Below are 21,189 nucleotides of genomic sequence, written 5' to 3'. Positions count from 1 at the left end.
CCTACTAGTCCGTTGTAAGCTCCCTGTTCCTGTCTGAAGCAGTACCTGTCATCCGGAACCCATCCTATCTAAACCAGCCATCCTGTCTTTACCAGTAAATGCCATCCTGAAACCATTCTGTCTAAATCAGCCGTCCTGTCTGAACCAGTACCTGTCATCCTGAACCCATCCTGTCTAAACCAGCCGCCCTGTCTGAACCAGTACCTGTGATCCTGAACCCGCAGAATCCGCCCATTCCGAACCAACACCAGTATCCTTTCTGCCAGTGATCTTGCTCTAGTCCTTTCTGACACCCCGAGTCCATACCTGCATCCCTGTCTCTTGAAGTCAGCTGCTGTTGTACCGGGGATTGCCCTGGAGTGGTACCTGGAGGCCACCTGCGGCACAAGCCTAACCCCACCATCAGGGGCTCTAGTGAAGAACCAGATAGCCATTTAGTCATGCCCCTCCAGGACAGGCCCAGCCCCTGCCACAGTAGGTCCACAACCCCCAGCATGACAGCTAGATGCAGTGCAGGAGGCAGGACAATGCATGATACTAGGGGATTGGGAGAAAATTTCCTGTTCAATCTGGTCAATTTTTTCTTTGAAATAATTGGCCAGATTGTCAGCGCTGAGGTCTATGGTGGGGGCCTGCACTCTTGCATTGAGTACAGGCTCCCATCACCATCAAAAAGCCCCAAACACTAGCATTTATAAATGCACTTAGATGCCTCCACCAACACAGGTGCAACTTTTCATGGTCTAGAATGTACATGTCAATTTAGATGTAGAACACAGAGAAAATGACATCCACTGACTGACACTTCTTCCTCTTGCAGGATGGCATCTAAAAAGATTGCCGGATGGCATCCAGGAATGGTAGCATTATTGACATGAGGAATCACCAGCTCCTTCTTTACGCATCAGAAGGTCCCTACTGCACATTCAAATGTTAGGATTTATAAATATGTAATATAATAGTAATACGACATTTTACCTAGGACTGCTGTTTGTATTACAATCAAACTCTTGCTTATGCGAAATTCAGTAGTCCATATATCGTTTTATCAGCTGCCCATAATAAAGATGGGAAGTAGAAATTTAAGACCCCATAAGCATTAGGTGGCGGTCAGCCAAACAATGGTTCGGCCAATCGTTCTGCCGAAAGCCATCAAGGCCAACTCTCCCATATACAGAACATGAAGTATTTCTCCAAGAAAAGTAAAGCGTTTGTTTCCTTTGTGCTTATTGAAACAACACAAAAAAACAGAGAAAAAAAGAAGCAAATTGGACATAATATCACACAAACCCCAAAAATGTGCCGGAGAAAATTGTTGGCACCTTTCCAAAATTGTGGGTAAACAACTTTGTTTCAACCATGCGTGTCTGTGTGTGCCACACAAAGCACGGAGAACAGAAAGAGGAGAAGAGACCTGTCTGACTTGAGAACCAAAATTGTTGAAAAATATCAACAATCTCAAGGTTACAAGTCCATCTTCAAAGCTCTTAATGTTCCTTTGTCCATGGTGCGTAACATAAATCAAGAAGTTTACAACTTTACAACTGTAGCTAATCTCCCTGGACGTGGACGGCAGAGAAAATTGGATGAAAGATTGTAACGCCGGATAGTCCAGATGATGGAGAAGCAGTCCCAATCAAGTTCCAAAGAAATTCAAGGTATCCAGGTATCCTGCAGGCTCAGGGTGCATAAGTGTCAGCGTGAACTATCCATTGACATTTGAATGAAATGATACGCTATGGCAGGAGACTCAGGAGGACTCCACTGCTGACACAGAGACATAAAAATGCTAAATTGCAGTTTGCCAAAATGTATGTGAGAAAGCCAAACCCTTCTGGGAAAGCGTCTTGTGGAAAGATGAGACCAAGATAGAGATTTTAGTATAGCACATTATTCTACTGTTTACTGAAAACAGAATGAGACCTACAAAGAAAAGAACACAGTACCTACAGTCAAATATAGTGGAGGTTCAAAGATGCTTTGGGGTTGTTTTGGGGTTGTTTTGCTTCCTCTGGCACTGGGTGCCTTGAGTGTCTGCAAGGCATCATGAAATCGGAAGATTACCAATGGATTTTGGGTCACAATATAGCGCCCAGTGTCAGAAAGCTTGGTTTGCGTACTAGGTCATGAGTCTTCCAACAGGATAATGACCCTAAACATATCTCAAGAAGCACCCAGAAATGGATGCAAACAAAGTGCTGGAGACTTGTGAAGTGGCTAGCAATGAGTCAGGATCTAAATTCCATTGAACACCTGTGGAGAGATTTTAAAATTTATTTTGGGAGAAGGCACCCTTCAATTATAAGAGACCTGGAGCAGTTTGCAAAAGAAGAGTGGTCCAAAATTCCAGTTGAGAGGTGTAAAAAGCTTGTTGATAGTTATAGTAAGCAAGTAATTGCAGTTATTTATTCCAAAGGGTGTGCAACCAAATATTAAATTGAGGGTGCCTATACTTTTGTTCGGCCCATTTTTTGAGTTTCGTGTGAAATTATGTCCTATTTGCCTTTTTTCTCTTTTTTGTGTTATTCCAATACACACAAAGGAAATAAACATGTATAACAACGGATGTGTAATTGCAAGAATTTTCTGGGAGAAATACTTAATTTTCTGGAACAATTTCATGTGTGCCAACTAGAGATGAGCGAACGCTTTGATGTTCGGGTTCGTCGATTAAACCCGAACATCAAAAAAAGGTTTGTGTTTGGGCACCCAAGTCCGAACACGATCCTGAACGGGCCCCGAACATCAGTAGTTTTCCACGCTGTCATCTGCGTGACAGCGCGGGAAACAGGGGCTTTGATTGGCGGTAACATTGTTACCACGGGTCAGAGCGCTGCGGGATCATGCCATCAGATGTCAACGTGAACCCACAGCTGTGACAGTGACCCGCAGTAAAAAGCTTACCACGGGTGACAGGCGCAGGCCGATGCGACTACTTCTCCTATCATCCAGTGTCTGCTCTCACTATTAACAGAGAGCACAAGCGCCGCTGATGTGATAAGTACTTGCCCCTGACTATTTGCTGGTCTTATCTCTTTGTCTTTGACGTATCTTCCTGGCTTTTTACCTCGGACTCCTTTACTTTCCCGCCTCACAGTTCGTACGTGAGAAGCGACTCAGCGTCACAGGTTAAAGGAGTTTTCCTGGCCAGAGCACATTTCAGGCGAGCATCATAGCATGCCAAATCCTAAAAATGTGTAATATACTCAGGGTTCGTATCTCCAGCGGGCATCACCTTACTACTAATATGCAATTTTCATACTTTCGGTCATGTGCCAACTAGCTTCTCATCCTGCTTCTCTCAATCATGCAAGCGCTGTATTTTAATACTGAATATTTAAGAGAATTAGGAAGAGCAGCTAGTCGGCACATGTAAGGCCGGAGTCCCACTAGCGTATGGCATCCTATGCGAGAGCATCGGATGCCATATGCTTATGACATTCGGCTCCCGCTCTGCTGCGAGTGGGTGCTGAACCTCAGTGCTCCGTGCTCCGATCCTCTCACACACGGAGATGATCGCAGCTCAGCTGCGGAGGAGACAGAGAAAATAATTTCTCCATCTCCTTTGTTGCTGGTGTTGGTGGGTATCGCACTGCGCTCGGGTGATATCCAAGTGCAGTGCAATGTTTCACACGCACCCATAAGCTTATATGGGTGCGTGCGATCCGAATGCAGCATGAAATCGCAGCATGCTGCAATTTTTTTCCAGCCTGATCGCAATCCAATCGGCGCTGAAAAAAAAAACGCCACTGAGCACACACTCATAGGATTAAATTGGTCCGAATGCAATCTGATTTTTTATCGGATTGCATTTGTCCGATTTAATTGCAAGTGAGAGCGAGTCCTTAGTGTGCAAATCGCATATGAGCTGTCGATTACTCAAATCGCTTGAGCTGTATATAGGAAGGGGGGGCACTAAGCTGATTTTTTACCCCAGGCACAGGAAAATAAATCTGTAATCTGTGTGGGGTTATCACAAAGATAAGAAACTGTTCCCATTGGTTTCTGACTAGTAAATTACTGCCTATAAACTTTAATTTAACCCTATTGGATGCTCAATTTTATTGAGTTTTTTCTCTTACAAAGAAAGTTGTTTTAATTGACATAGATTGGAGCATGTACCCTCTTTGGGCCATATCATCAATCTGGCCAACCTGAAGAGACGGTAATTCATAAATGTCACGTTACAGAATTATGTGGCGCCCCTGAGGGTTCAGTCACCACAGGGGTACTGCACCTCAGTTCGAGGAGTGGTATCTCCTCTTCCAGGTAAGGATGGAGCATTTCTCAGGACCCCATTTTACCACTCAACACTACACCACTCCTGTCCTGTAGGGGGCCTAAATGCACCAGGGTGCTGTCCCGGCCCGGGATAGAGGAGATGGGGGGAACCAAAGATAGGGGGAACCATGTAGTGGGTGAGGGTGGAGGACACACTTTTAGGAAACACTTATTGCTTCATATTTAATCTACGGCCATCTTAAGTTCAAGGTCTTTGATTGTGGTCTTCTGCCAGGGTCCAGCAAGAGTCTGCAGCTGACGGAAGATACACGGTCCTCGTACTCTGGCCTTGAGACGAGGAGCGGGTCAGAGTTAACCACTGTCTCTACCCGGTCAGGGTCCTAACCTAAGAAGGCCTTGTAGGGGAGCAGAGGAGATAGGCTCCACAGGCAAAAGGATCCCAGGGGGATATGGACGGAGCGGAGCCGCCACCAGTACCCTTCACCCTGGCCTAGTCAGAGGGATTCCTGCTGCAAGAGGGGTAACCGGCCCCCGATATCTGACTTTGTTACTTCACGTCTCAGTCAGAAAAGCCAGGAGGCTTAGTGGATCCCAGGGGGGTACGGACGGAGCGGAGTCGCCACCTGTATCTCTCATACTGCGTTTATCCAGTGGGACCCGGCCTTACACCACGTTCTAACCACACACAGTCAGGAGAAGACTTAGTGGGAGAACTTACCAAGGAGAGGAACACACACCAGAGGGGTCTCGACAGGTGCTCCTGATCTACCTGGGAAGTGCTGAACCCCCTTCCCGGTGGCTGCAGTACGCCGTGTGTAGCAGAGAGAAGCTTTGCGGCTGAAGGTTCATCTGAAAGTGAGTAAAGACCCGGATGACTTCTCCTGTATATATGCCAGCCAAAACACTAATGTGAAGTTTGGAAGCACTGCTAATATATACTCTATATATACTGCTATATATGTTTTACTTACAGATCATTCTTCCTCTACATAAGAAGGTTGAAGTCAAACTAATATTATATCAGACTCTCTTCACCGGCCTCCCATATACATTAAAAGTAAAACTTGGAAGTATACCATATATAACCACACTACTGGTGTATTTTTTGTAGTGGTGAAAACTGTATGAAAGATTACACTTTTTCATATAGTGAAAATAGGGTATACAATGTATACCTACCTGGCAATTACTGCACCAAAGGCACACTCTACTTGCATTATAAGTTTCTATGAATCCATTTGCTTTATGCGCCACAAACATTTCCCATACATCAAACTTGATCTGAATATACAGTTTTGTCTTTCCTTACCTTTCCTCTTCACTCAACATAATCCCAAGATAAATGTCACTAGTGGACAAACTTTTAAAATATGGATGATCTCTCCCTACTCTGTTGGATACTTTTAAGGTATATGTGTCTATATGTGGTCACTCAGAGGCTGTAAGGATAATTGCAACCTGTCAAATGTTTTACTAGCAGGTGATTAAAACAATATATGATTTTCCCTCCTGATATCTGTATTAGAAGTGTACAGAATCATCTATAACATCTATAAGATGTACAATGGGCTGTGCACTTTAATTTAACACCAGTCTGCATTACCCCTCCATGCCTTCATGTCTGCTGTTTAAATTTATCTTTCCGTAACCAGTAATGGATGAATTCTCCAACGGATCTTTGATAAAAAGAGATATTTCATTCTTTGCTCACTCTACAAAGAGCAATATATCTAATAAATCACTGCACTACTTTTCTTTCCAACATCTTAATAGTTCATAATCCAATTAATGACTTCTAGAGTGATTTCCTCTTACCAGAGTCCCTCTTTATTATTTTGCAAATAGTAATTACTTCTTCCTCTGTCTACATTATCACTGACATGGATAAATGCCAATGTCCAAGTGAGATGCCACAGGCCTGGCAGACCAGAGAAATTATTATTCTAAGCACTTTATTGACACTGTGCAGCGGAGCAAGGATCTAAAAATCTATCCTATCTATCTATCTATCATCTATCTATCCATATCTATCTATCTATCCATATCTATCTATCTATCTATCATCTATCTATCCATATCTATCTATCTATCTATCTATCTATCTATCTATCATCTATCTATCCATATCTATCTATCTATCTATCTATCTATCTATCTATCCATATGTCTCTGTGTAATGCAGACATGTCAAACTCTGGCTCATTGGCCAAATCTGGCCCTGAGGATGGTTTTACTTGGCCCGCGACACCTGACCAACCACCCCTATGTGGGGCCATTATACTGTATGGAGGACTATGTGGTGGCCATTATACTGTATGGAGGACTATGTGGTGGCCATTATACTGTATGGAGGACTAGGTGGGCCCATTATAGTGTATGGAAACTATGTGGGGCCATTATACTGTATGGAGGACTATGTGGTGGCCATTATACTGTATGGAGCACTATTTGGGGCATCTTATTCTGTATGGAAAGCTATGTGGGGCTCATTATTCTGTATGGACAACTATGTGGAGCCCATAATACTGTATGAAGGACTATGTTGGACCCATTATTATATATGGAGAATTATGTTGGGCCCATTATTCTGCATGGAGGACTTTGTGGTGCCCATTATACCATATACTGGTTGACCCGCGACCTTATCCAAATTTTTCATTTTGGCCCTCTGTGTGTTTGAGTGTGACATCCATGATCTAAACAATAAGGTAAGCCTGCACTCAAAATAGTAATGACTTTTATATGACCATCAGAAATGTTTCAGTCCAACACACAGGGGGCGATTAATAAAGACTGCCAAATCTCTTGCCAGTCTTGATGAGGGGGCAAGTTTGTGCGGACGTTCCTGATTCAGTAATAGGCGCGCGGAGTAAGATTTGTGGCATAGTGAATGCCGCTGATCATCATGAATTGATGAATGGGGGCCATCACACCGTTCCCCGCCCCATCCCATCCAAGCTCTGCCCGCTGTGTTGAAGCTGGGGTGAGGATGGCGTGAAAATGGCAAAAGTGGTATTTTTTTGTACAATTGTGGCTTTCCAAAGCTTGTTTCACCAGAAATCTGCCAACAAAGCTTTGATGAATCTCCCCTAGACTTATTTAAAGCATTCACACTTACTAGATCCCACAATATGTCATGGCATCATGATATTGTGTGAGCGCAAGTAAGTGCAGGAGGCACCCAGGATTCCTACGCAAAGCTATTGCTGGCTCTTCTGCATGGTTCCACTTCCCTCTCCATGAATACTCAACCCCCCACCCAGCCACACGGCGTGGTCCTCAGTGTGTTCCCTTCCTGCTTCTGAGCCTGTTTCTTGTATGTCTGCCATCTTAGACCTCAGTTCACATTGTCTGGTTTTTTGACTTGTTTGCATTCTGTGCAATTTAAGGGTGTGGCATGCCCTTTGTTGAGCTGATTGGTATATATGTAGCTTACCACGGGCCTAGGTGGTCTGGAGTTGGGACCCGGTCCTATTTGTCTACCCTTTTATATGCATTACTTCAACTTTGATATACAGTAAGGTTTTTAATATAGGCAGTATAGGTACCGTCCCAATTTAGGGTCACCTTGCCGCTGGTGGGACGGCTTGTATACTTTTTTTGATCAAAAATAGTTCACTAAGTACCCTATATTTATTATGCAACTTTGCTTTACATTTATATATAATTATGGTAGGGTATGAGATATATTTTTGTCTTGCTTCTTTTTTGCTAGTGTGAACATGCCTCTGTTTCTTGTATGTCTGCCATCTTAGACCTCAGTTCACATTGTCTGGTTTTTTGACTTGTTTGCATTCTGTGCAATTTAAGGGTGTGGCATGCCCTTTGTTGAGCTGATTGGTATATATGTAGCTTACCACGGGCCTAGGTGGTCTGGAGTTGGGACCCGGTCCTATTTGTCTACCCTTTTATATGCATTACTTCAACTTTGATATACAGTAAGGTTTTTAATATAGGCAGTATAGGTACCGTCCCAATTTAGGGTCACCTTGCCGCTGGTGGGACGGCTTGTATACTTTTTTTGATCAAAAATAGTTCACTAAGTACCCTATATTTATTATGCAACTTTGCTTTACATTTATATATAATTATGGTAGGGTATGAGATATATTTTTGTCTTGCTTCTTTTTTGCTAGTGTGAACATGCCTCTGTTTCTTGTATGTCTGCCATCTTAGACCTCAGTTCACATTGTCTGGTTTTTTGACTTGTTTGCATTCTGTGCAATTTAAGGGTGTGGCATGCCCTTTGTTGAGCTGATTGGTATATATGTAGCTTACCACGGGCCTAGGTGGTCTGGAGTTGGGACCCGGTCCTATTTGTCTACCCTTTTATATGCATTACTTCAACTTTGATATACAGTAAGGTTTTTAATATAGGCAGTATAGATACCGTCCCAATTTAGGGTCACCTTGCCGCTGGTGGGACGGCTTGTATACTTTTTTTGATCAAAAATAGTTCACTAAGTACCCTATATTTATTATGCAACTTTGCTTTACATTTATATATAATTATGGTAGGGTATGAGATATATTTTTGTCTTGCTTCTTTTTTGCTAGTGTGAACATGCCTCTGTTTCTTGTATGTCTGCCATCTTAGACCTCAGTTCACATTGTCTGGTTTTTTGACTTGTTTGCATTCTGTGCAATTTAAGGGTGTGGCATGCCCTTTGTTGAGCTGATTGGTATATATGTAGCTTACCACGGGCCTAGGTGGTCTGGAGTTGGGACCCGGTCCTATTTGTCTACCCTTTTAAATGCATTACTTCAACTTTGATATACAGTAAGGTTTTTAATATAGGCAGTATAGGTACCGTCCCAATTTAGGGTCACCTTGCCGCTGGTGGGACGGCTTGTATACTTTTTTTGATCAAAAATAGTTCACTAAGTACCCTATATTTATTATGCAACTTTGCTTTACATTTATATATAATTATGGTAGGGTATGAGATATATTTTTGTCTTGCTTCTTTTTTGCTAGTGTGAACATGCCTCTGTTTCTTGTATGTCTGCCATCTTAGACCTCAGTTCACATTGTCTGGTTTTTTGACTTGTTTGCATTCTGTGCAATTTAAGGGTGTGGCATGCCCTTTGTTGAGCTGATTGGTATATATGTAGCTTACCACGGGCCTAGGTGGTCTGGAGTTGGGACCCGGTCCTATTTGTCTACCCTTTTATATGCATTACTTCAACTTTGATATACAGTAAGGTTTTTAATATAGGCAGTATAGGTACCGTCCCAATTTAGGGTCACCTTGCCGCTGGTGGGACGGCTTGTATACTTTTTTTGATCAAAAATAGTTCACTAAGTACCCTATATTTATTATGCAACTTTGCTTTACATTTATATATAATTATGGTAGGGTATGAGATATATTTTTGTCTTGCTTCTTTTTTGCTAGTGTGAACATGCCTCTGTTTCTTGTATGTCTGCCATCTTAGACCTCAGTTCACATTGTCTGGTTTTTTGACTTGTTTGCATTCTGTGCAATTTAAGGGTGTGGCATGCCCTTTGTTGAGCTGATTGGTATATATGTAGCTTACCACGGGCCTAGGTGGTCTGGAGTTGGGACCCGGTCCTATTTGTCTACCCTTTTATATGCATTACTTCAACTTTGATATACAGTAAGGTTTTTAATATAGGCAGTATAGGTACCGTCCCAATTTAGGGTCACCTTGCCGCTGGTGGGACGGCTTGTATACTTTTTTTGATCAAAAATAGTTCACTAAGTACCCTATATTTATTATGCAACTTTGCTTTACATTTATATATAATTATGGTAGGGTATGAGATATATTTTTGTCTTGCTTCTTTTTTGCTAGTGTGAACATGCCTCTGTTTCTTGTATGTCTGCCATCTTAGACCTCAGTTCACATTGTCTGGTTTTTTGACTTGTTTGCATTCTGTGCAATTTAAGGGTGTGGCATGCCCTTTGTTGAGCTGATTGGTATATATGTAGCTTACCACGGGCCTAGGTGGTCTGGAGTTGGGACCCGGTCCTATTTGTCTACCCTTTTATATGCATTACTTCAACTTTGATATGCAGTAAGGTTTTTAATATAGGCAGTATAGGTACCGTCCCAATTTAGGGTCACCTTGCCGCTGGTGGGACGGCTTGTATACTTTTTTTGATCAAAAATAGTTCACTAAGTACCCTATATTTATTATGCAACTTTGCTTTACATTTATATATAATTATGGTAGGGTATGAGATATATTTTTGTCTTGCTTCTTTTTTGCTAGTGTGAACATGCCTCTGTTTCTTGTATGTCTGCCATCTTAGACCTCAGTTCACATTGTCTGGTTTTTTGACTTGTTTGCATTCTGTGCAATTTAAGGGTGTGGCATGCCCTTTGTTGAGCTGATTGGTATATATGTAGCTTACCACGGGCCTAGGTGGTCTGGAGTTGGGACCCGGTCCTATTTGTCTACCCTTTTATATGCATTACTTCAACTTTGATATACAGTAAGGTTTTTAATATAGGCAGTATAGGTACCGTCCCAATTTAGGGTCACCTTGCCGCTGGTGGGACGGCTTGTATACTTTTTTTGATCAAAAATAGTTCACTAAGTACCCTATATTTATTATGCAACTTTGCTTTACATTTATATATAATTATGGTAGGGTATGAGATATATTTTTGTCTTGCTTCTTTTTTGCTAGTGTGAACATGCCTCTGTTTCTTGTATGTCTGCCATCTTAGACCTCAGTTCACATTGTCTGGTTTTTTGACTTGTTTGCATTCTGTGCAATTTAAGGGTGTGGCATGCCCTTTGTTGAGCTGATTGGTATATATGTAGCTTACCACGGGCCTAGGTGGTCTGGAGTTGGGACCCGGTCCTATTTGTCTACCCTTTTATATGCATTACTTCAACTTTGATATACAGTAAGGTTTTTAATATAGGCAGTATAGGTACCGCCCCAATTTAGGGTCACCTTGCCGCTGGTGGGACGGCTTGTATACTTTTTTTGATCAAAAATAGTTCACTAAGTACCCTATATTTATTATGCAACTTTGCTTTACATTTATATATAATTATGGTAGGGTATGAGATATATTTTTGTCTTGCTTCTTTTTTGCTAGTGTGAACATGCCTCTGTTTCTTGTATGTCTGCCATCTTAGACCTCAGTTCACATTGTCTGGTTTTTTGACTTGTTTGCATTCTGTGCAATTTAAGGGTGTGGCATGCCCTTTGTTGAGCTGATTGGTATATATGTAGCTTACCACGGGCCTAGGTGGTCTGGAGTTGGGACCCGGTCCTATTTGTCTACCCTTTTATATGCATTACTTCAACTTTGATATACAGTAAGGTTTTTAATATAGGCAGTATAGGTACCGTCCCAATTTAGGGTCACCTTGCCGCTGGTGGGACGGCTTGTATACTTTTTTTGATCAAAAATAGTTCACTAAGTACCCTATATTTATTATGCAACTTTGCTTTACATTTATATATAATTATGGTAGGGTATGAGATATATTTTTGTCTTGCTTCTTTTTTGCTAGTGTGAACATGCCTCTGTTTCTTGTATGTCTGCCATCTTAGACCTCAGTTCACATTGTCTGGTTTTTTGACTTGTTTGCATTCTGTGCAATTTAAGGGTGTGGCATGCCCTTTGTTGAGCTGATTGGTATATATGTAGCTTACCACGGGCCTAGGTGGTCTGGAGTTGGGACCCGGTCCTATTTGTCTACCCTTTTATATGCATTACTTCAACTTTGATATACAGTAAGGTTTTTAATATAGGCAGTATAGGTACCGTCCCAATTTAGGGTCACCTTGCCGCTGGTGGGACGGCTTGTATACTTTTTTTGATCAAAAATAGTTCACTAAGTACCCTATATTTATTATGCAACTTTGCTTTACATTTATATATAATTATGGTAGGGTATGAGATATATTTTTGTCTTGCTTCTTTTTTGCTAGTGTGAACATGCCTCTGTTTCTTGTATGTCTGCCATCTTAGACCTCAGTTCACATTGTCTGGTTTTTTGACTTGTTTGCATTCTGTGCAATTTAAGGGTGTGGCATGCCCTTTGTTGAGCTGATTGGTATATATGTAGCTTACCACGGGCCTAGGTGGTCTGGAGTTGGGACCCGGTCCTATTTGTCTACCCTTTTATATGCATTACTTCAACTTTGATATACAGTAAGGTTTTTAATATAGGCAGTATAGGTACCGTCCCAATTTAGGGTCACCTTGCCGCTGGTGGGACGGCTTGTATACTTTTTTTGATCAAAAATAGTTCACTAAGTACCCTATATTTATTATGCAACTTTGCTTTACATTTATATATAATTATGGTAGGGTATGAGATATATTTTTGTCTTGCTTCTTTTTTGCTAGTGTGAACATGCCTCTGTTTCTTGTATGTCTGCCATCTTAGACCTCAGTTCACATTGTCTGGTTTTTTGACTTGTTTGCATTCTGTGCAATTTAAGGGTGTGGCATGCCCTTTGTTGAGCTGATTGGTATATATGTAGCTTACCACGGGCCTAGGTGGTCTGGAGTTGGGACCCGGTCCTATTTGTCTACCCTTTTATATGCATTACTTCAACTTTGATATACAGTAAGGTTTTTAATATAGGCAGTATAGGTACCGTCCCAATTTAGGGTCACCTTGCCGCTGGTGGGACGGCTTGTATACTTTTTTTGATCAAAAATAGTTCACTAAGTACCCTATATTTATTATGCAACTTTGCTTTACATTTATATATAATTATGGTAGGGTATGAGATATATTTTTGTCTTGCTTCTTTTTTGCTAGTGTGAACATGCCTCTGTTTCTTGTATGTCTGCCATCTTAGACCTCAGTTCACATTGTCTGGTTTTTTGACTTGTTTGCATTCTGTGCAATTTAAGGGTGTGGCATGCCCTTTGTTGAGCTGATTGGTATATATGTAGCTTACCACGGGCCTAGGTGGTCTGGAGTTGGGACCCGGTCCTATTTGTCTACCCTTTTATATGCATTACTTCAACTTTGATATACAGTAAGGTTTTTAATATAGGCAGTATAGGTACCGTTCCAATTTAGGGTCACCTTGCCGCTGGTGGGACGGCTTGTATACTTTTTTTGATCAAAAATAGTTCACTAAGTACCCTATATTTATTATGCAACTTTGCTTTACATTTATATATAATTATGGTAGGGTATGAGATATATTTTTGTCTTGCTTCTTTTTTGCTAGTGTGAACATGCCTCTGTTTCTTGTATGTCTGCCATCTTAGACCTCAGTTCACATTGTCTGGTTTTTTGACTTGTTTGCATTCTGTGCAATTTAAGGGTGTGGCATGCCCTTTGTTGAGCTGATTGGTATATATGTAGCTTACCACGGGCCTAGGTGGTCTGGAGTTGGGACCCGGTCCTATTTGTCTACCCTTTTATATGCATTACTTCAACTTTGATATACAGTAAGGTTTTTAATATAGGCAGTATAGGTACCGTCCCAATTTATGGTCACCTTGCCGCTGGTGGGACGGCTTGTATACTTTTTTTGATCAAAAATAGTTCACTAAGTACCCTATATTTATTATGCAACTTTGCTTTACATTTATATATAATTATGGTAGGGTATGAGATATATTTTTGTCTTGCTTCTTTTTTTCAAAGTAAAGATGGAAGACAGCTAGCTTTCTTGTGCCCAGATGAATATATAATTAAGTCATTATACAAACAAATTATCACATTATTAGATTCAATAAGCTAATAATAGTCAATATACACATGCTATCGCAGGAGTGGGCTATTCATTTTCCCAAGTGGCCACAAGGGAGACAGTTCGGCCCCCCACAACAGTCACTAACTGGTCAAACCTATTTCTGTTAATTTTTGTTATTTTAAATCAATTTGTATCACTTAATATTAAGTAGCTTTTTGCTACTCCCTCTGAGAGCAGCATACTGTAGTAGCAGAGATCCTGATTTCAGTGATGTGTCACTTATTGGGCTGCTTGCTGCAGTTTTGATAAAAACAGTTTTCTCTTCTGCAGATCTACCAGTTCTCTGAATGCTGAGCTTTGTATAATCCCTCCTATACCACTGATTGGCAGCTTTCTATGTACAATGTGCATAGGAGAAAGCTGTCAATCACTATTGGAGGTGGGGTTATACAGAGCTCATGAATATGAAGGACCACATGGCAGCAGGTTTACTAGTCCTCTAGTGATAATCTCCTTCAGATAAAACAATGACCTTATCAGTAAGTAGCTCTGTAAGTGACACATCACTCTAATAAGGTTCTCTGTCTCTCCATTATGCTGCTATCAGTTTAGGTGGAAAAAGCCTGGTGACAGATTCCCTTTAGGTATACTGTCTAGCTACTACTGTTAATATATTCATATATATATATACTGTATAGGGCATATTGTAACATGTATTCTTACCTGTAGCAGTTAATCAAAACTATATAATTTACTGCTTTACTTACAAAGTTTATAAAAAGCAGTAAATCATACTCCTGTTATTCAGCTTCACTCACACACAATATGATGTCCCTGCAACATCACCACGCATAGTATGATGGACCCCACAGCTTCTTACACATCCCTCGACATAGCATAATGGACATTAGAGCTCCCCACACAGTATAGTAGAAACCACACATCCATCTACACACAGTATAATGAACCCCAGAGCCCCCCACAAACTTCATAATGGACATCACCCCACCCCCCCACATAGTATGATAGACCCCACAGACCCAGAAAACAGCATAGTGGACCCCACAGCCTCTCACACACATTATGATGGCCCGCACAGCTCCCCATAAAGTATTATTGTTCACACACAGTATGATGACCCCCACAAACAGCATAATGGCCCCCACAGCTCCCCACACAATATGTTGGCTTCTGCAGCCTCCTCCCACAAACAATATAATGGACTCCACAGCTCCTAACACAGTATGATGAACCCCACGCCTCCCCTTTAACCCTTTTTTTGGTATTGTGAACAGCATATACATATCTATATGCCAAATTTCTGAACTTCCTATTCAGAAATTGAGAACAATGTGGATAGGGGAAAATATATGTATGTGGGTCAAGAACTGGCTCAGTGATAGGAAGCAAAGGATGGTTATTAATGGAACACACTCAGACTGGGTCTCAGTTAACACTGGGGTACCACAGGGGTCAGTATTGGGCCCGCTTCTATTTAACATATTTATTAATGACCTTGTAGGGGGCATACAGAGTAGTATTTTAATATTTGCAGATGACACTAAACTCTGCAGGGTAATCAATACAGAGGAGGACAATTTTATATTACAGGAGGATCTATGTAAACTAGAAGCTTGGGCTGATAAATGGCAAATGAGCTTTAATGGGGATAAATGTGAGGTAATGCACTTGGGCAGAGGAAATAAAATGCATAATTATTATAATTGGGTTATTTACTTGGGAAAAACGAAGGCTTAGGGGTGATCTTATTACTATGTACAAGTACTGTATATGAGGGGACAGTACAAAGACCTTTCTACTGATCTTTTTACTCTGAGGCCTGAGACAGGGACAAGGGGGCATCTTCTTCGTCTGGAGGAAAGAAGGTTTAATCATAATCACAGACGGGGATTCTTTACTGTAAGAGCAGTGAGACTATGGAACTCTCTGCCGCATGATGTTGTAATGAGTGATTCACTACTAAAATTTAAGAAGGGCATGGATGCCTTTCTTGAAAAGTATAATATTACAGGTTATATATAGATTCCTTGATAGGGTGTTGATCCAGGGAACTAGTCTGATTGCCGTATGGAGTCAGGAAGGAATTTTTTTCCCCAATGTGGAGCTTGGTGTTTGCCACATGTTTTTTTTTTTGCCTTCCTCTGGATCATGTTAGGCTATGGGTTGAACTAGATGGACTTAGTTTTCCTTCAACCTTTAAACTATGTTACTATGTACAGTAGGTGTCGTTGACATATTATTGCACCTGAACTTCAGTGGATGTATATTTCTGATGCACTTGCCACTTTATTTGTTTGGAACCATGAACAATAATGTATGCATCTCTATGCCAAACCATTTGAACTCTCCATTCTGGGATAATATGTTTTTTGCACTTGCATTTTTTTACATTCTATATACTTTTGGCATAATTCTGTCTAGCTGATATCTTACATACCCTATACTGGCTCTGAATGCTTTTCTGTGCATAGTATTTCTGATCTCCCTATATAGGTGTGGGGATCATTCTGCTCTATCTTTACTTGTACTGTTATTTGCTTGACCTCATGGTGTATTATTTCTGTAATTTTTAAACATTTTAATGTGTATTAATATAGTATTTTTGTTTTTTTTTATAAATTTTTAAAACCTTTTGGTGAGGGTAGTTTACTCCATTCCTTCTTTTCTGTATTTCAATTTGTAAGGGAGTACATCATCATTATTATTACGATATTCTGCGGGGGAACTCTGTTTCAGAAGGTTATGTTCCCAGCCCAATTTATAATATATTTATGCTATGTCCTATCTCTGATAGTTATATATTATTTTATGTAACACCTATGGTATCTATCTGGATAGCTATACTATAGTGGGCAGTAGAGATGATGGAATCTTTTGAAATTCAAATTCGCCAGCCAAAAAATTTGATTTGCAGGGTATCAATTTGCCGAAAATCTCAAGTGCTGGTAAGCCAATAATTGCCCAGAAAACATGTGTAACACACTAAGGTCTCCTAGGACTGTATTGAATCCCTTTCTGGCTATGTAATGCAAACACAGCCTTTTTAATGTCCATGTAATTTCAACCTATCTGGCAAGGGAAAATGGATGGTGACCCGGTGGTAACCAACAGTCTGTTTAATAACATATTGCACTAACAGTCTTTATAGTCCACTTACAATGTAAAAACAGTCTAAAAATTGTCCCTTTTGGGGGCAAATGCTAAGCTTGCTGGTGTTTATACACAGGCAGTGCAAACAGTAGAAGCTGAGGCTTTTTCACAAGGGGTGGTGCAAAAATAATTCCTGATTGTGGACAATCAAGAGCTTTGTTCTCTGCTATTGCTTTTGATTATTCTCAAAATGACTAACCAACTACAAAGGTTTTTCATCAAACTTATATATTTAGAGAACAGGAACAGGATAGCCGTTTTGTAAAGTGAATAAGCAATGGTTTGTCAGCAAGCCAGTAAAAAATATCAGTCTAGTTGAATGAAAGTTGGCACTGATCTATGCCCAATTCATTTTGACAAGTGTAAGGTTTTCCACACTTGCGGAGGATAACCTAGTCTCCTTGGTTGTGACAAAGCCATCAACAGCATTGAATACCCTTCTGACAGGACTCTAGAGGCTGGAAATGACAGAACACATAAAGCAAACTGGGACAGTTCTTGCCATTGGTCCAATCTGCTGAAGTCTATGGGATCAGGGCTCAGGGTATCAGCAGGAGAAACGACAAAGTCCAGGTATGACTTAACTTGGATGGTCAGCCGATACATTTCTGTTTGCTGAAGTTTGCCTGCTTGGTGCAATGGCTCATAAAATATCTGGTCCATCATGTCAAATATACTCTAGTAGCAGCCACATCTACTTGTTGGAGTCCTATTTCTTGCAGAGGCGGTAGAGTGTTCACTCTTCAGAGAAGGGTCTCCTTGTCAACTGTGTTGTCAGCATCCGTCCACTCAGTGAAAGCTTTGCCATGCATGTAAAAGAGCTTATCCTGGTAATATACCAATTTGCACTCCCTTTTTGGAAGCTGAAAAAAATTATCCCATTTTACTTTTATACAATAGCGAGGGCCTAAAAGCATGGCTATCGAATAGTCATCCATTTGCTTGATAGAAACAATATGCCAGTCATCCCCGAAGTATTCTAGCATACAGCTCACCAGCATGACCAAGCACGGTCTCGTTGGTTCACTTTCATCAACCCCTTGCAGATAATGGTTGTTTATTGCTGTGTCATCATCATCAATTTCACTCTGACTGTCAGTGTTGTTCACTGCCTGTGTCAACTCAAGGACCCGCTCTCCATCTGCCTGCTGCTGATCTTTCTACCCTTCCTCGCTCACCACATCATTCTGCATCTAACATCGACCCGGAGGATCTCCAACCGTTCAAGGGCTGCGATTAATATATGCAAGTTGCTGTTCTTCTTCCACCACATATTGCATTCTGGTTAGTGTTTTTTCCATAAGAAAAACATTTTTCATCAGCTGCCAATGGCAGATCTCAAAGTAAACCATGCTCTAGTTTGGCTACTGCATCATATACACTGCCACCACGTTGCACTTCTTGTACAGAAACACAAACAACAAATTCAAGCATCTTGAGATATCGCAAACCAGGTGGCGCTCTTGCTAACTATTCTCTTTTTGCAAATCCATGTTGGAAGTGACGCCACCGGGTCAGCGGTTCCTTGGCATAGTCACAGGGGCGTGTCTAGGTCCGGGGCCCTTGGCAGTCAATAAAAAGGATAGTTTATTAAGGGGAAAAGTTTTGTTATGCCACCAGTGGTATGCGGCTATAGGTGGCTGCCACTGCTGAAAGAGACCGCTGGGGCCGTTGTTGACGCAGCTGGGATGGATTTTCTCCCCACGGGTAGAGCGGGGCCCCAGGGCTACCGGCATGGTTTATGTAGGGGATTGTGGATGTTCGGATGCAGGAGTGAGGATGCAGATAATGACCAGACGACACAGGAATGGTGATTTTCTCTACCTTTACTTGATGTTTGATGGTGCAGACCGGGGCACTGGTAACAGAAGGTAATGGAGATCCGGGCAGCCTAGAAGCAATTTGGAATCCAGCTCGGGGTTGTAGGCCTTCCTTCTTTGCTGTCCTCTTTGGCCCTGCTGCCTAAAGCAATGCTGCGGCCCTCTTTCCTGAGTAATCTTTCAATTCTAGCCCGTATGGCAGGCAGCTCGAGCCTTTTACAGGTGTCGCTCCTTCGTGGCGGCTCCGGCCTCTAGTATGCTGCTGAGCCGGCGGGTGTTTGGTGGGGCCAGGTGACCTGCAGTCTCCTGCCCTCCGGATTTAGCTGCCGGGACTTTAGTACCCGAGCAACCACGGACACCGATGTCCGGTTTCTGGCGCTTTTCTCTGGGCCAGCTTAGTCACAGCTCCCCTCCCCAGGTTCTCCCTCGTCTCTTTCTCACTCTCCTCCGTCTCCAACTGACTCTCCTCCGTCTCCAACTGACTCTCCTAACCCCCGCCTCCGGGCCCCAATTTAAAGGGGAAGCTCCCCTGAAACCGGGTTAGAGCTCCCCCTTCTGGTATGGAGGCAGGAAAAGTGTTGGATGCTGGTGTTACCTGATAAGGCGACCCCTCCTTGCTTCCAGGCATGGCATCACCCCCTGTGAGGGAGGCAATGCCAATGTGGTAACCAGACTTCTGGGTGCCACATTGCCCCCTAGTTAAATTCAGTACTCCCGGACTGAAGACACCTCAATATTGTTCTGACCACATCTAGTCCTGTGGTCCATTTGTCCATAAATATAATAACTATATGCACTCACGATTGCTTAAAAGTTCTTACAGGAAGTCTCTGTAGGCTCTCATGCGTAACGGTTGTAATTATATACTATACACTATTATCTTATTACACCTTAGTCCCTATAACGGGCAGGGAGCTGATCTCTGGTACTACGGGTTGATCTACGCAGTACAGTTATTGCTAATGACCTACCCAGGTCTCTAGTGTCTACCGCTGGTGTGGTGGGTGCACTATTCACTGCGCTACTTGTGGACCTACGTAGTACTGGTATACCAGATTGCCTTCTGAGAACTCCTAAACTCACCATGGGACTGACAGATTCACCGCTAGCAGGGGTTAGATTCACTCGTTCCACTGCAGTTGTGGCATCTGTTGCTGGGGCCGTCTGGTCTCCCAGCTGTTCTAGAGTCTCTGTGGCTTCTGGTAAGGCTACTTGGGGAAGGGTCAGGACAGGTACCATGATTGCTTGGTTCACCTGCGTCCAAGACCTGGGAAATTCTCCAAGGATGGTTTAGACCGTCTCTTCCACTTTTTCTGTGTGCTGGGGGCTGTTTTGGTCTTCCTCTTGGAGTCTCAATTGATCAGGGCATATCTTTAGGTGGTCTCTTAAGACTGCCGCCGAAGTCTCTCCTCCATCTTTACTGATGAGGCATACCTTGGAGTTCTCGAAATTTGAAGGTAAGACGGTGTATGGCTCAACCTCCTACTGATCGTCTAATTTGTGAATTTGTCTCTTTCTTTCTTTTGAGTACCTGTTCTCCAGGTGACAAGGGAACTGCAGGTGCGTGCTGATTATAAGTTCTTTCCTGAGTCTGTCTCGCCTGGGACAAACTTGTCTCTACACATTCTTGCACCTTGCGGTATTGTTGCTTCCGCTCTGTATCCCAGTCTGCATCTGGTGATGTTGTCTCAGGTGTTAAAACTCCCATGTCTAAGTCAATGGGTAACTTGCTAGGTCTTGCCCTCATAAGGTAGGCGGGTGTACAGTTGGTGGAGTTCACCAGGATGTGGTTATATAGGTTTACCAAATCCAGTAACTTCTCTGGCCACAGGCTACGCTCTTCAAGGGGCAGCGTCTTCAACAGGTCTATCACTACCTGGTTCATTTTATCGCATAATCTGTTGGTCTGGGGATAATACGGCATCGTCCTTATTTTCTTGCAGCCGTACAAGTTACAGAACTCCTGAAACACTTCTGCTTCAAAGGCTGTGCCTTGGTCGGTAAGCACTCATTCAGGGTACCCGTGCGGGCGACAAAAGTTTAGTTGAAATGCTTTGGCTGCCATCTTAGCCGTCTGATCCTTCACTGGCACTACTAACAGGAACCGGGAGTGGTGGTCTACTATAGTGAGAGCGTAGATATAGCCTGACCGGCTTGGGGCTAGCTTCACGTGGTCCAAGACTACCAGTTCAAGTGGTTGTTTGACTATGGACTGCAGGGGAGCCCTCTGGCTATCACAGTCTTTCCATTTCAGGTTGCATGGACCACATTCTTGACACCATCTCTCGATTGCTTTC

Source organism: Phyllobates terribilis, unplaced genomic scaffold (assembly GCF_046119375.1).
Source record: "Phyllobates terribilis strain yellow unplaced genomic scaffold, ASM4611937v1 Scaffold_13__5_contigs__length_258822181, whole genome shotgun sequence".
Lineage (NCBI taxonomy): Eukaryota > Metazoa > Chordata > Amphibia > Anura > Dendrobatidae > Phyllobates > Phyllobates terribilis.
Note: the sequence above shows the minus strand (reverse complement) of the source record.